The sequence below is a fragment of the Geotrypetes seraphini genome, chromosome 1 (assembly GCF_902459505.1).
Source record: "Geotrypetes seraphini chromosome 1, aGeoSer1.1, whole genome shotgun sequence".
In the NCBI taxonomy this organism is placed as follows: domain Eukaryota; kingdom Metazoa; phylum Chordata; class Amphibia; order Gymnophiona; family Dermophiidae; genus Geotrypetes; species Geotrypetes seraphini.
Genome location: NC_047084.1, coordinates 366,284,099 through 366,299,250, shown reverse-complemented (window position 1 = coordinate 366,299,250; position 15,152 = coordinate 366,284,099). Strand labels below are relative to the sequence as shown.

The following is a 15,152-nucleotide window of genomic DNA, read 5'->3' as shown; positions in this document are numbered from 1 at the left end:
AGTCCATATGGAATGATCTATAAAGTTAGGCCCAGATTCTCTATATGCCACTGATGTTGGCGGACACTTACAAAGTGGCTGCCAATCGTGTGTCATTCGTGTGACAGTGTTGCATAGTGAATCATGTCTGTGAGAAAAAAAGCTGCTGGAAATTTAGGCCAGGGTTTTCCAGGCCTACATTTCTGGTGCTTATGTCTGTCGTGAATCGTGCCTACATAGACACTTTTCAGCACCTAACACCACCTCCAGCATTAGCCATGCCCATAGTGGTGTTAAGCGCCATAAAGTACCTATATAGATTTTGATGCCTATTACACTGTGAACCCCCCCCCAAAAAAAAAAAATCAAAACACCACAATGTTTTTTGTCATATCTTCCATAGAATTTAGCCAATTCATATGAAGTTTAGTGTGTCGTGTCCTGAATGAAGTTGATGTAAAATGTTGTAAATATTTCCCACTGCACCACAATACTACCTTGTGAAAATGAATTGTGAACTGAATAAAAACACATCAAAAAGCTTTACGGCATATCTTGCAGAAAAATGTAAAGTCAAAAAGTGATCTTTCAATTAAGCAGATGTTCAAAGTGTGCTTTGTTTGTACAAAGGCATGATCTTGATATACTAGTTTATTATTAGACGCTTCACATTAAGGGATGCAGGTCAGTAAAACAATCCAGTGAAACACATTAAAGATGAAACCACAGAATTTAGTATGCTGTGAAGCAATCAGAATACTATGTATATAAAAGCGTAATACTTCCAATGCAAGAAATGCCAACTTGTTGGCATCTCCTGCATTGGAAGTATCATGTCCTTATGTGGGTCATTCCCACATAAGTCCATTGTTCCACAGGGTAAAATGGCCGATATTTCTATTTTCTGTATTAATGGTCATATGCTAATTTCCCATTAGCACCTGAGCCCCTACAGCCACCTATTTAGAGGCAGTAAGGGGGAAATTCTTTAAGAGGCATCTAAAGATAGGTACCTAAATAAATAGCTGCCTAAAGTTAGGTGCTTCATTGAATTAGTAAGTTGGCTACAATTGTGAGCTTTATCAAGCTCATAATTGAAAAAAATAAAACATTTATTGGGTGATAGACGTCTATCTTCTTAGGCACGATTCTACAAAAAAAATAGGCACCTATTGCATGGTGCCTAACGGCACCTAACTCTAAAGTAGTCAGAGAAGGACTTAGGCACCACTAGGTGTGATTCTCTAAAGGACTTAGACACCTATAATATATGCCTTTTAGACCCTGGCCTACATTATAGGCCCCTAAGTTTTAAGTTAGGCATGATTCTGTAATAGGTGTCTAAGTGTAATTAATTTTTTTTTCAGTTCAAAGATTTTATTGATTTTAATAAAATGCAAAAATACAATAAATGTTAACAAGGCAAGATACAGACAAGTTGTACAAAGCAAAGAATCATAAAATATTATCTATGCAATACAAGCTGATCCCTGCCTACCTAAAAGAGAGTGTCAGCACAACCTGCAGTCATAACCATATACAATATCCAAAATTCAGAGGAACAATGGAGTTATACCCCCATATAAATATGAATAGCAATCCATGATATAATGCATAAGTTCTGTTGTAGATATCTATATCCTAACACAATAACTGAATGCCATCAGCCTGTATTGCAATAAGAGCTGACCGGACTCCAGATTTTGATAAATGAACTCATAGACTTGTGCCTTTCTGCTATGATACTTTCATATTTTACTGTAAGGCATAACGTATTCCACCAATTAATATAATTCACCTTAGATAAGTCTTGCCAACAATGTAAGATATTGTTAAGGGCAAAATATAACAAGACGTTAAGCAGCCTCGCATTATGATCAGGCAGCGTGTGCAGTAGACCATGTTGACCCAGTATGATAATGCGCAAATTTAAGGGATCTTGTATATTCAAGATTGTAGAAATGGTTTCCCAGACTTTGCTCTAATAGACTGATAGATGCAAACAGTCATAGATCATATGAGTTAGCGTGCCTTCCTGTGAGTTACAAGACCAACACATGGTAGAGAGTCCATTTGAAATCTTAGCTACCTTAATTGAAATCCAGTGTGCTCTATGCATAAGTAAGAACAGGATCGACATGTTTCTTATCAGTAGCTCCCTACAACAGTTTGTTAGCAACTCCACAAACAAGGCGATTTCTATATCAGATTATGCTGCTATAACTCTTACATTGGATGATTTAATTCTATCAAGACCATCCAAGACATGGAGGTTTAATTCTAGCTTGCTTGTAAAGGACAGCTTCAAGGAGCATGTGGAAAAAGCTATCACTGACTTCTTTCTTTTTAATATTCCTGAAGATACCAGTTGGAGTATCACTTGGGACTCCTTCAAAGCGTATATCAAAGGAGTGATCATAACTTTTAGCTCTATGATTGAAAAGAAAACACTAAAGAGCTATATAAGCTTGAAAACCTTATCAAAACAAAAGAATTATAACATCAAACTGATATCAACAATTTTCTTATCTTAACGGAGCTGCAGAAATACAGATTCCAATACAATTCCCTGCTGCTCACTCTGTGTTTATTCAAGCTGCCCACTATTATGCAGGCAACAATAAATTAGGTCACCTGTTGGCATCATGTTTAAAACAAAAAAAGAGCGTAAATCTATTACCAGTCTAACTAGTACGGCCAACACTGTACTTTCCACTACTGCTGAGATATGGGAATTTAAAAAGTTTTATGAGGTCTTATACACGACAGAATTGCATAATGATGATGATCCATGTACATTTCTTGAGGAAATCTCTCTCCCTCTTCTGCCTGATTTGGAACATGATAAATTGATATCTCTCATATCAACTATAGAAATTATTGATGCTTTCAACAGCATGGCAACTAATAAATCACCAGGACCAGATGACATTACTATTGAATTCTATCAAGCCTTTAAGTCAATGCTAACTCAGTTTCTACAAAAGTTTTTTGCCCATATGGCACCACAAGGGAAAGCTGATGGGACATTCACTGAAGCAACAATAATTGTGATACCTAAACATGTTGGCAATTATAGACCACTCTCGATGATAAATGTAGATGCTACACCAAATTATTAGCTTCTAGGCTTCAGGATGTTCTGCCTTTATTGATTACTGAGGATCAAACTGAATTCATGTATGGGTGACATTCCTTCAACAATATGCATTCTCTATCTAATATTATATCTGTGTGTCAATCTACCGTATTTTCGCGGATATAACGCGCACCATTGTAAAACGCGCACAGGGGTATAGCGCGCAGAAATCACGATGATATGTACAAAAACTTTTCTATACCGCGCTCAGGCATATAACGCGCATGCTGCCCGACTCTCCTCTGGCCACCCCGACTCTCCTTTCGCTCTCCCCGACTCTCCTCTGGCCACCCCGACTCTCCTTTCGCCCTCCCCGACTCTCATCTGGTTGCCCCGACTCACCCTGACTTTCGGTGCACTGCCCCGACTCTCCTCTGGTTGCCCCGACTCACCCTGACTTTCGGTGCACTGCCCCGCCTCTCCGTGCCTGTCCCCCTTGAAGTCCTGTCCCCCCTTGAAGGTCTGCCTGTCCCCCTTGAAGATCTGCCTGTCCCCCCTTGAAGTCCTGTCCCCATCCTGAAAGCCTGATGCCCCCCCTCGACGTCCGATTCTTCTCCCCCCTCGGCAGGACCACTCGCACCCCCACCCCGAAGGACCGCCGACTCCCCGACAATATTGGGCCAGGAGGGAGCCCAAATCCTCCTGGCCACGGCGACCCCCTAACCCCACCCCGCACTACATTACGGGCAGGAGGGATCCCAGGCCCTCCTGCCCTCGACGCAAACCCCCCTCCCCCCCAGCCGACCCGCGACCCCCCTGGCCGACCCCCACGACCCCCCCACCCCCCTTCCCCGTACCTTTGGAAGTTGGCCGGACAGACGGGAGCCAAACCCGCCTGTCCGGCAGGCAGCCAACGAAGGAATGAGGCCGGATTGGCCCATCCGTCCTAAAGCTCCGCCTACTGGTGGGGCCTAAGGCGCGTGGGCCAATCAGAATAGGCCCTGGAGCCTTAGGTCCCACCTGGGGGCGCGGCCTGAGACACATGGTCGGGTTTGGCCCATGTGCCTCAGGCCGCGCCCCCAGGTGGGACCTAAGGCTCCAGGGCCTATTCTGATTGGCCCACGCGCCTTAGGCCCCACCAGTAGGCGGAGCTTTAGGACGGATGGGCCAATCCGGCCTCATTCCTTCGTTGGCTGCCTGCCGGACAGGCGGGTTTGGCTCCCGTCTGTCCGGCCAACTTCCAAAGGTACGGGGAAGGGGGGTGGGGGGGTCGTGGGGGTCGGCCAGGGGGGTCGCGGGTCGGCTGGGGGGGAGGGGGGTTTGCGTCGAGGGCAGGAGGGCCTGGGATCCCTCCTGCCCGTAATGTAGTGCGGGGTGGGGTTAGGGGGTCGCCGTGGCCAGGAGGGTTTGGGCTCCCTTCTGGCCCAACTACACAAAGTACGGGGAAGGCGGGTGGGGGTGTCGTGGGGGTCGGCCAGGGGGGTCGCGGGTCGGCTGGGGGACGGGCGGAGGTTCTTGGGGGGGGGAGCGGTCGTTGGGGGGAGGGGGTTTGCGTCGAGGGCAGGAGGGCCTGGGATCCCTCCTGCCCGTAATGTAGTGCGGGGTGGGGTTAGGGGGTCGCCGTGGCCAGGAGGGTTTGGGCTCCCTCCTGGCCCGATATTGTTGGGGAGTCGGCGGTCCTTCGGGGTGAGGGTGCGAGTGGTCCTGCCGGGGGGGGGGGATGTATCGGACGTCGGGGAGTCGGCCGGGCAAGAGGGCTTGGGCTCCCTCTTGCTCCGATCGTGGATGCGGGTGCGGGTGGGAGCGCGTGCGAGCGGTCGTTCGGGGTGGGGGTGCGAGCGGTCCTGCTGGGGGGGTGAATCGGGCGTCGGGCGGGGTGGGAACTATGTTTAAAAACTTTTGTATACCGCGCTCAGGCATATAACGCGCGAGGGGTATGCGCGGTACGTAAAATCACGTATAACGCGCGCGTTATATCCGCGAAAATACGGTAAGTCTATAAACTTGCCTTTTTAACACTAGATGCTGAAAAGGCTTTTGATAGAGTAGAATGGCCTTTCCTGTTTGCAACTCTCACAAAATTTGGCTTTCCCATGCAATTTATACAAATGATTAAAGTCTTATATTATGCCCCTACTATAAAAATTTGCATCAACAGACAACTTTCTGATGTTTTTAGACTGTCGAGAGGAACTCGTCAGGGATGTCCACTCTCGCTATTATTATTTAACTTGGCACTGGATCTGATGCTGTCTGCTATCTGTGCGAACGACTCTATTAAAGGATTTGTCCATGAAACCATGGAGATTAAATTGTCAATATAAGCCAATGACATCATACTTTATGTGTCTCCTTGAATCAATTCCATTTGTTTTGAATGTGATGGACAATTATGCATCGGTTTCTGGATATAGGCTAAATGCAACTAAGTTTGAGTTAATGCCGCTGAATTGTATTGAAGAAAGGCATGGAATGAACTCTTATGGCTTTATTTGGAACCCAACCAAAATTAAATACCTAGGTATATATGTGGGACCCATGCTGGAGGATATGGAGCAGTATAACACAGATTAAATACTAAATATCATCAAAGATTCTACACTGAAATGGTCCCCTCTTAAACTAACTGGGTGGAGCAGCCTGGGCACCATTAAGATAATGATACTATCCAAAATAAATTATATTTTGAGCATGATACCATTTTTGTTTAAACAATGCACATATTATGACATTGAAAATTGTCTAAGTACAGTGACATAGAGAATATCACCTTGCGTGGGGATACAGTGTTGTTAGGAGACTTCAACATGCCTGATGTGGATTGGAACACACTTTCCTCTGCATCCAGCAGCAGCAGGAGACTATTGAACTCTATGAAGGGAGCTAAACTGAGACAACTGGTATTGGAGCCAACGAGGGAACAGGCAATACTGGACCTGTTGCTTACCAATGGTGAAAGTGTAACTGAGGTCTCAGTGGGCGACAAGTTGGCCTCCAGCGACCACAATATGATATGGTTCAAGCTCAGGAAGGGTTTTTCCAAAACTAACACATTGACCAGGGTCTTTAACTTCAAGAACGCCAACTTTGAGGGTATGGGGGATTTCATCCATCAAGCACTACAAAACCAAGCAGGAAAAGATAACGTAGAGGAACTGTGGTTGACTCTGAAAGCTACCATTCAGGAGGCAACCAATCACTATATAAAATCAGGGAGTAAACGCCGTAGGAACAATAAGCCACAATGGTTCTCTGCGGAGATCTCGGACCTCATAAAAGAGAAGAAAAAAGCGTTCATCTCCTACAAACATACAGGATCTCAGGACTCTAGAGAAGTCTATTTGACTAGAGCAAGAGCCGTCAAAACAGCAGTTAGAGAGGCCAAAATCCGAATAGAGGAGACTTTAGCAAAGAACATCAAGAAGGGCGATAAATCCTTCTTCAGGTACATTAGCGACAGAAACCGCAGCACAAGCGGGATAGTACGCCTTAAGAAACCAGACGGGACCTATGTAGAAGCAGACTCGGAAAAAGCTGAACTGTTAAACGAATACTTCTGCTCGGTCTTCACCCGCGAGGCGCCAGGTTCCGGCCCTCAACTACAAAAAGAGGATGGCTCAGCAGACCCGTTTAGTAACTTCAAGTTCACAACATGCAGTGTCTACTGTGAGTTGTCAAAACTCAAGGTTAACAAAGCAATGGGGCCAGACAACCTACACCCCAGGGTGCTCAGGGAGTTAAGAGACGTCCTGGCGGAACCACTATCCGCGCTCCTCAATCTCTCCCTTAGTACAGGTAGAGTCCCGTTGGACTGGAAAACGGCTAACGTCATTCCACTCCACAAAAAAGGTTGCAGGACAGAGGCTGAGAACTACAGACCAGTGAGTCTCACATCAATAGTGAGCAAACTAATGGAAACTCTAATCAAACACCAATTAGATGTGATCCTGGATGAGGAGAATCTGCGTGATCCCCGTCAGCATGGATTTACCAAGGGGAAATCCTGCCAATCCAACTTGATCAGCTTCTTTGACTGGGTGACAGGGAAGATCGATGTTGGAGAGTCCTTGGACATTGTATACTTAGACTTCAGCAAAGCATTTGATAGTGTACCTCACCGCAGGTTATTGTGCAAAATGAGTTCTATAGGATTAGGTGACACTTTGACTAAATGGGTTGGGGACTGGCTTGGTGGTAGGCTTCAGAGGGTGGTGGTGAACGGCACCCCCTCTGTAATGACGGCAGTGATCAGCGGAGTGCCGCAGGGCTTGGTCTTGGGCCCGATCCTTTTCAATATCTTTATAAGAGACTTGGCTGAGGGGCTTCGCGGTAAAATAACGTTATTCGCCGATGACGCTAAACTGTGTAACATAACAAGCAAGAGCACAACGGACAATATGAAACGCGACCTACTCCTATTGGAGCAATGGTCTAGGACCTGGCAACTGAGCTTCAATGCCAAGAAATGCAAAGTCATGCACCTTGGCAGCCAGAAATCCATGCGAGACTTGTACCCTAAATGGCGAGATCCTAGCAAGGACTGTTGCAGAACGGGACTTGGGGGTAATCATCAGTGAAGACATGAAGACTGCCAATCAAGTGGAGCGGGCTTCATCTAAGGCTAGGCAGATCATAGGATGTATACGTAGGAGTTTCGTCAGCCGCAAGCCTGAAGTTATTATGCCATTGTATAGATCCATGGTGAGGCCTCATCTGGAATACTGCGTACAATTCTGGAGGTCTCATTACCGCAAGGATGTACTGAGGCTTGAGTCAGTCCAGCGAATGGCCACCCGGATGGTCTCGGGACTCAAGGATCTCCCGTACGAGGAACGGCTGGATAAATTACGGCTATACTCACTCGAGGAACGCAAAGAGAGGGGAGACATGATCGAGACGTTCAAATACCTCACGGGCCGTATCGAGGTAGAAGAAGATATCTTCTTTTTCAAAGGTCCGACGGCGACAAGAGGACATCCATGGAAAATCAGGGGCGGGAAATTGCACGGCGACACCAGGAAATACTTTTTCACCGAAAGAGTGGTTGATCGCTGGAATAGACTTCCACTTCAGGTGATCGAGGCAAGCAGCGTGCCTGATTTTAAGAAGAAATGGGATCGTCACGTGGGATCTCTGCACAGAGATAAATAGGGGAGGGTCATTGGGGTGGGCAGACTAGATGGGCCGTGGCCCTTATCTGCCGTCTTTTTCTATGTTTTTTTCTATTTATATGGCAGAATAAACAACCCCCGTATTGCGTTGCATAAATTAAAACAAGCCAAATCTATTAGGGGGGTAAATTTTCCTGACTTCTTGTACTATCATAAGAACATAAGAATTGTCCCTTTCGGGTCAGACCGGAGGTCCATCGTGCCCGGCAGTCCGCTCACGCATCGGCCCCTCAGGTCCAGGACCTGATAGTGCTCATACCCTAAAACTGTCATACGCTTTTCGCTTATGTCCTGTAGAGTAACCTTCTATCTATACCCTGTAATCCCCTTCGCTTCCAGGAAGTCATCCAGTCCCATTTTGAAACCCAGTATTGTACTCTGTCCTATTACCTCATTTGGAAGCGTGTTCCAGGTGTCCACCACCCTCTGAGTGAAGAAAAACTTCCTTTCATTTGTTTTGAATCTGTCCCCTCTCAGTTTTTCTGAATGACCTCTTGTTTTTGTTGTCCCTGCTAGTCTGAAGAATCTGCCTCTCTCCACCTTCTCTATGCCTTTCATGATTTTATACGTCTGTATCATATCTCCTCTCAGTCTCCGCTTTTCCAAGGTAAAGAGCCCCAGTTTGTCTAACCTTTCGAAATATGAAAGGTTCTCCATTTCTTTTATTATCCTAGTTGCTCTCCTCTGGACCCTCTCAAGCATCGCCATGTCTTTCTTAAGGTACGGTGACCAGTATTGGACACAGTATTCCAGATGACACCAAGCTTTGCAGCAGGGTTAGAAACACAGAAGACTGTGAGGTCCTGCAAAGAGACCTAACAAGACTGGAAGAGTGGGCAAAAAAATGGCAAATGAGTTTTAATATAGAGAAATGTAAGATCATGCATGTAGGGAAAAAGAACTCGATGTTCAGCTACAAAATGGGGGGATCACTGCTAGGGGTAAGCAACCTTGAAAGAGACCTGGGGGTGATGGTGGACACAACATTGAAAGCATCAACTCAGTGTGCAACGGCCTCAAAGAAAGCGAACAGAATGTTGGATATCATTAAAAAGGGTATTACGACCAGGACGAAGGAAGTCATCATGCCGCTATATCGTGCAATGGTGCGCCCACATCTGGAGTACTGTGTCCAGTACTGGTCACCGTACCTCAAGAAGGACATGGCAGTACTCGAGGGGGTCCAGAGGAGAGCAACTAAAATGATAAAAGGTATGGAAAACTTTTTGTATGCTGACAGGTTGAAGATGCTGGGGCTCTTCTCCCTGAAAAAGCGGAGACTTAGAGGAGACATGATAGAAACCTTCAAAATCCTGAGGGGCATAGAGAAAGTGGACAGGGACAGATTTTTCAGACTGTGGGGAACCACTAACACAAGAGGTCACTCGGAGAAATTGAGAGGGGACAGGTTTAGAACAAATGCTAGGAGGTTCTTTTTTACCCAGAGGGTGGTGGACACATGGAACGCGCTTCCGGAGGTTGTGATAGCCCAGAGCACATTGCAGGGTTTCAAGGAAGGTTTAGACAAGTTCCTAAAAGATAAGGGGATTGAGGGTTACAGATAAAAAGAAGAGGTAGGTTACAGAAATGGACAGGAACCACATTACAGGTCATAGACCTGACGGGCCGTCGTGGGAGCGGACCGCTGGGCGCGATGGACCGATGGTCTGACCCAGTGGTGGCAACTTCTTATGTTCTTATGTGGTCGCACCATTGCTTGATACAATGGCAGGATAACTTCCTTCGTTCTGGTAGTGATATCTTTTTTGATAATGCCCAGCATTCTGTTTGCTTTCTTTGAGGAAGCTGCACATTGCGCCACTGGCTTCATTGTTGTATCCACCAATACCCCCAGGTCTTTTTCTAGGGTGCCTTTCCCCAGCACCCTTCCTCCCATCGTATAGCTGTACATGGGGTTCCCTTTCCCCATGTGCAAGACCTTACATTTCTCCACATTGAAGCTCATCTGCCATCTTTTTGCCCATTCACACAGTTTGTTCAGGTCGCTCTGTAATGCTTTGCATTCCTCAACAGTTTCGACTCTGTTGGAGAGTTTTGTATCGTCCGCTTTCATCATGAGACACGGATCGATATGGCTGAATGTTGATTCTGCTCTAATTCCCTTATTTGGTTGCAATTAGAAAAAAGTGTATATGGAAATATTTGCCTTGCTTTTACACTTTCCATCCCACTACACCCTAAAGATAAAAAACAACCAATCTACTATTCCACTCATGTAGTACTCAAGGTTTATGATAACGTGATGGAAATTGATCATATAAAGATTCAGGATAGATCAATTAACTGGATATTGTGTCAGAATTGTGGTATCTGGACTCTCCAAGATTTAATTAAGAACTCTCAATGGATGTCCTTTGAGGAATTACAAACTTGTTATAACTTGCCGCTCCATCATCAGTATCATTGGATACAATTGAAACACTGCTTGAATGCTCTTTTTCTTAATGTAGGGCAATTAAAGAAGATCCCAGAACTAATTTTTTACACCCCGGAGAAGATATCTGAAGACTTTGGTGCCTTAGGTGAGAAACTGAAGCGGATGGAATTGCAGGTGGTCTTCTCATCAATCCTTCCAGTGAGAGGCAAGGGAAGAGCCAGGGAAGTTCATATCCAGAAGACTAACGAGTGGCTGCATGGATGGTGCAGAGAGATGAACTTCAGATTCCTGGGCCATAGAGAGGCATTTCAAGGACGACAGGGATCAGACTGGCTTCACCTGACCAGAAGAGGAAAGAATGTCTTTGGACGACAACTGGCTCACCTACTCCAAAGGGCTTTAAACTAGATGAGTTGGAAGGTACCCTCTCTCATCATGGTGTGGTAAGTAACCTTTCTGGTGGAGTAAGTAGCCATTCCATTTCTGAGTCTGAGGTAAATACTCACATTGCAGACAAGACTGTAGGGGGCAAACTAACTCAAATGGGAAAATCCCCATGGAGACCAGACAAACTCAATGTATGGAGGCCTATATACGTTAATGCCCGCAGTTTAGGCAATAAAATTATGGAATTAGAAACGGAAATGAGGAATGCCGACCTAGATATAGTGGCAATATCTGAAACCTGGTTCACGGATTCCCATGGGTGGGATATGGCTATACCAGGATATAACTTGCTCCGTCGAGACAGAGAAGGCAAAACCGGAGGAGGGCTAGCACTATACATCAAAGAGGACATCAAAGTTACCAAAATCACAGGGATCAAATATACCGGGGAATCCTTCTGGGTGAACCTGGCCAGGGGAAATGAGAAATGCCTTTATCTGGGTGTTGTATACAGACCTCCAAGACAACAGGATGACATAGAAAAATATTTGATTGAAGACATCAAGACCATCACTCTGCGTGGAGACACTGTACTGTTGGGGGACTTTAATATGCCTGATGTAGACTGGAACAAACTTTCCGCTACGACCAGTAGCAACAGAAGGCTACTAACCTCCATATAGGGATCACGACTCCAACAGATGGTATTGGAGCCCACTAGGGATCAGACGATACTAGATCTAATACTCACCAATGGAGATAGTGTCACAGAAGTTTTGGTGGGTGATGTGCTGGCCTCCAGTGACCACAATATGGTGTGTTTTCACTTCAGGAAGAGTTTCACTAAGTCAAGCACATCCACAAAGGTCCTTAACTTTAAGGGCACTAGCTTCAAGAGCATAGGAGATTTTGTCTATGAGGCACTGCAAAACCAGGATACAACAGATAGTATGGAGGATAGATACTGTGGTCAGCTCTGAAATCTACCATACAGGAAGCAACCAACCTCTCTATAAAAACAGTGAGTAAACGACAGAGAAATAATAAACCCCAATGGTTCTCCGTGGAGATCTCAGAACTTGTAAAACAAGAAGAAAGCATTTGTATCCTACAAACAATCACGACGACTGGAAGCTAAAGAAGCCTATCTGGTGAAATCCAGAACTGTTAAAACAGCAGTCAGAGATGCCAAACTCCGGATGGAAGAAAATCTAGCTAAGAATATTAAAAAAGGGGATAAATCCTTTTTCAGGTATGTTAGTGACAGAAAAAGGAACACAGACGGGATAGTGCGCCTAAGGAAACCTGACGGTTACTATGTAGAATCGGACTTCGATTAAGCTGAACTACTCAATGAATACTTCTGCTCAGTCTTTACCTGTGAGGCGCTGGGTTCCGGTCCACAGCTGCAGACAAGGGAGAGCTCAGAAGACCCGTTCCAGAATTTTGAATTTACCACTGGCAGCGTCTACCAAGAACTATCAAAGCTCCAAGTGAACAAAGCCATGGGACCGGATAAACTGCACCCCTGAGTGCTTAGGGAATTGAGAGATGTCCTGGCTGAGCCATTAGCTGCACTCTTCAATCTTTCCCTAAGCATGGGAAGAGTCCCATTGGACTGGAAAACAGCCAACGTCATTCCGCTCCACAAAAAGGGATGCAGATCGGAGACTGCAAATTACAGACTGGTAAGTCTCACATCAATAGTGTGTAAAATTATGGAAATGTTGATTAAACACAAATTAGATAAGATCCTAAGTGACGAGAGGCTGAGGGATCCCCACCAGCATGGATTTATAAAGGGAAGGTCCTGCCAATCCAATCTAATCAGCTTCTTTGACTGGGTAACAAAAAAGCTAGATATGGGAAAGTCCCTGGATGTCGTGCATTTGGACTTCAGTAAGGCTTTTGATAGTGTCCCACACCGTAGGTTATTGAACAAGATGAGTTCGTTGGGACTAGGAAAAACATTGACTGCATAGGTTAAAGATTGGCTCAGTGGCAGACTCCAGAGAGTGGTGGTAAATGGTACTCCCTCCGAAACATCAGACGTGAACAGTGGAGTGCCGTAGGGCTCGGTCTTGGGTCCAATCCTATTTAGTATCTTTGTACAGGACCTGCCTTAGGCACTTAGAGGTAAAATTGCATTATTTGCCGATGATGCTAAACTGTGCAACATGGTGGGCAAAAGCACCTTGCCCGACACTGAAGCAGGATCTACTCATACTAGAACACTGGTCCACAACTTGGCAACTGAGTTTTAATGCCAAAAAGTGTAAGGTTATGCACCTTGGCAGTGGAAACCCACCAGAACTTTCACCCTGAATGGTGAGACCTTAACAAGAACTATTGCAGAACGGGACCTAGGAGTAATCATTAGTGAGGATATGAAGACTGCCAATCAAGTGGAGAAAGCATCATCCAAGGCTAGACAAATGCTGAGTTGAATCCGTAGAAGTTTTGTCAGCCAAAAGCCCAAAGTTGTAATGCTGTTGTACAGGTCCATGGTGAGACCTCATCTGGAATATTGTGTTCAATTTTGGAGGCCACATTATCAAAAGGATGTACTGAGAATGGATTCAGTTCAGCGAATGGTCACTAGGATGGTCTCAGGACTCAAGGATCTTTCATATGAAGAACGTCTAGGTAAGTTGCAGTTATACTTTCTCGAGGAACGCAGAGAGAGAGGAGACATGATAGAGATGTTCAAATATGTTACTGGCTGTATTGAGGTAGAAGAAGACAACTTTTTCCTTACAGGACCTACGGCAACAAGAGGGCATCCATTAAAAATCAAGGGTGGGAGATTTCATGGTGACACTAGGAAGTATTTCTTCAATGAAAGGGTAGTTGATCGTTGGAATGATCTTCCACTTCAGGTAATTGAGGCCAGCAATGTGCTTGATTTTAAGAAAAAATGGGATAAGCATGTGGGTTCACTTCGAGAAGTGCTTAGGCGGGAGGGTTCTTAATATGGGCAGACTTGTTGGGCCGATGGCTCTTTTCTGCCATCATATTCTGTTTCTATGTTTCATTAATCAATACTAATAAAAAAGGAGTTGCCTCCAGATGGTGTGACCTTATGAGAAGGTCTTCGACTTCTTCATTAATGAGCATGATGAACACTTGGCATGGAGATTTGGGACTTTCATCTGAGGAAGAGACATGGCAGGAAGTTTGGAAAAATATATTTAGATCTTCTCGCACTTAACTTTTTAGACACCATTTACAGAATTTCCCCCTAAGGGCTCAAGTGCTAACCATGTGCTAATTGGCTAATTAGCTGTGCTAACCAATTGGCAAAGAGCATGTCCACTCAGCCCCATGACCTGCCCCCCAACTCTATGTTTTTTTATTATTATTTATAGATATTTCCCTGGGAGCTAACAAATTAGCATACAAACAATACAAAATCTAATCAAACTTCAAAAAATTTATAAAAAGTAAAGGTGTTTTTTTTTTTTAAGTTTCCTGAAAAGAAGGTAGTTGAGTATCTCTAATATGAGAAGGCAGTCCATTCCAGATTCTAGACGCTTGATATGCAAGTATATCTACAAACCTAGTTTTATTTTTAAACTCAAAGGATTTGGAAAATGTAATAACAAAGACCCCTATTTCTTATTGGTGTTTGAACCCACTCGGCTAAATATGAAGGAGTCATACCATAGAAAATGTAATATATCATCAAACAGATTTTAAATTGAATATATGCCTCAACTAGCAGCCAATAGTGGAGAGACTCTTTCATATTTATGGACAGAATATATTAACTATGCCATATTCTAAGTTGTCTGGATGTTCTTAATCAGACTCAAAAAAGTAATAAACTTTGAACTAAAGCATGCTTCTCTAAGAGACTACAAAGCCTCCTCAACTTTCTCAATAGAAGGATCAATTTCTTAACCAGAATATTAATTTGTGCTTCCAAAGTCAAGGTATGGAAAGTGTTACACCCAAATTTTAATTTGGTCTCAAAAGAAAAAGTTCCATATACCCACCTCATAAGTGTACAAGGTGTGATAAAAAAAAAATTACAGTGAATGCTGCTGCCAAGCGCCATCAAACAGAAAGCCAGAAATCTTTAACATGGGAAGCAGTGCAACAGTAACAGTGTTTGACAAATTTCAACTTGTTCAGT

The 15,152-nt window shown here is 44.6% G+C and overlaps 1 protein-coding gene across 24 annotated transcripts in view; it reads left to right on the top strand.

Moving 5' to 3' along the window:
• Positions 1–15,152, top strand: part of ADGRL3 (adhesion G protein-coupled receptor L3) — a 1,804,713-nt gene that overhangs the window by 1,407,314 nt on the left and 382,247 nt on the right. The gene's annotated exons all lie outside the window — the stretch shown is intronic.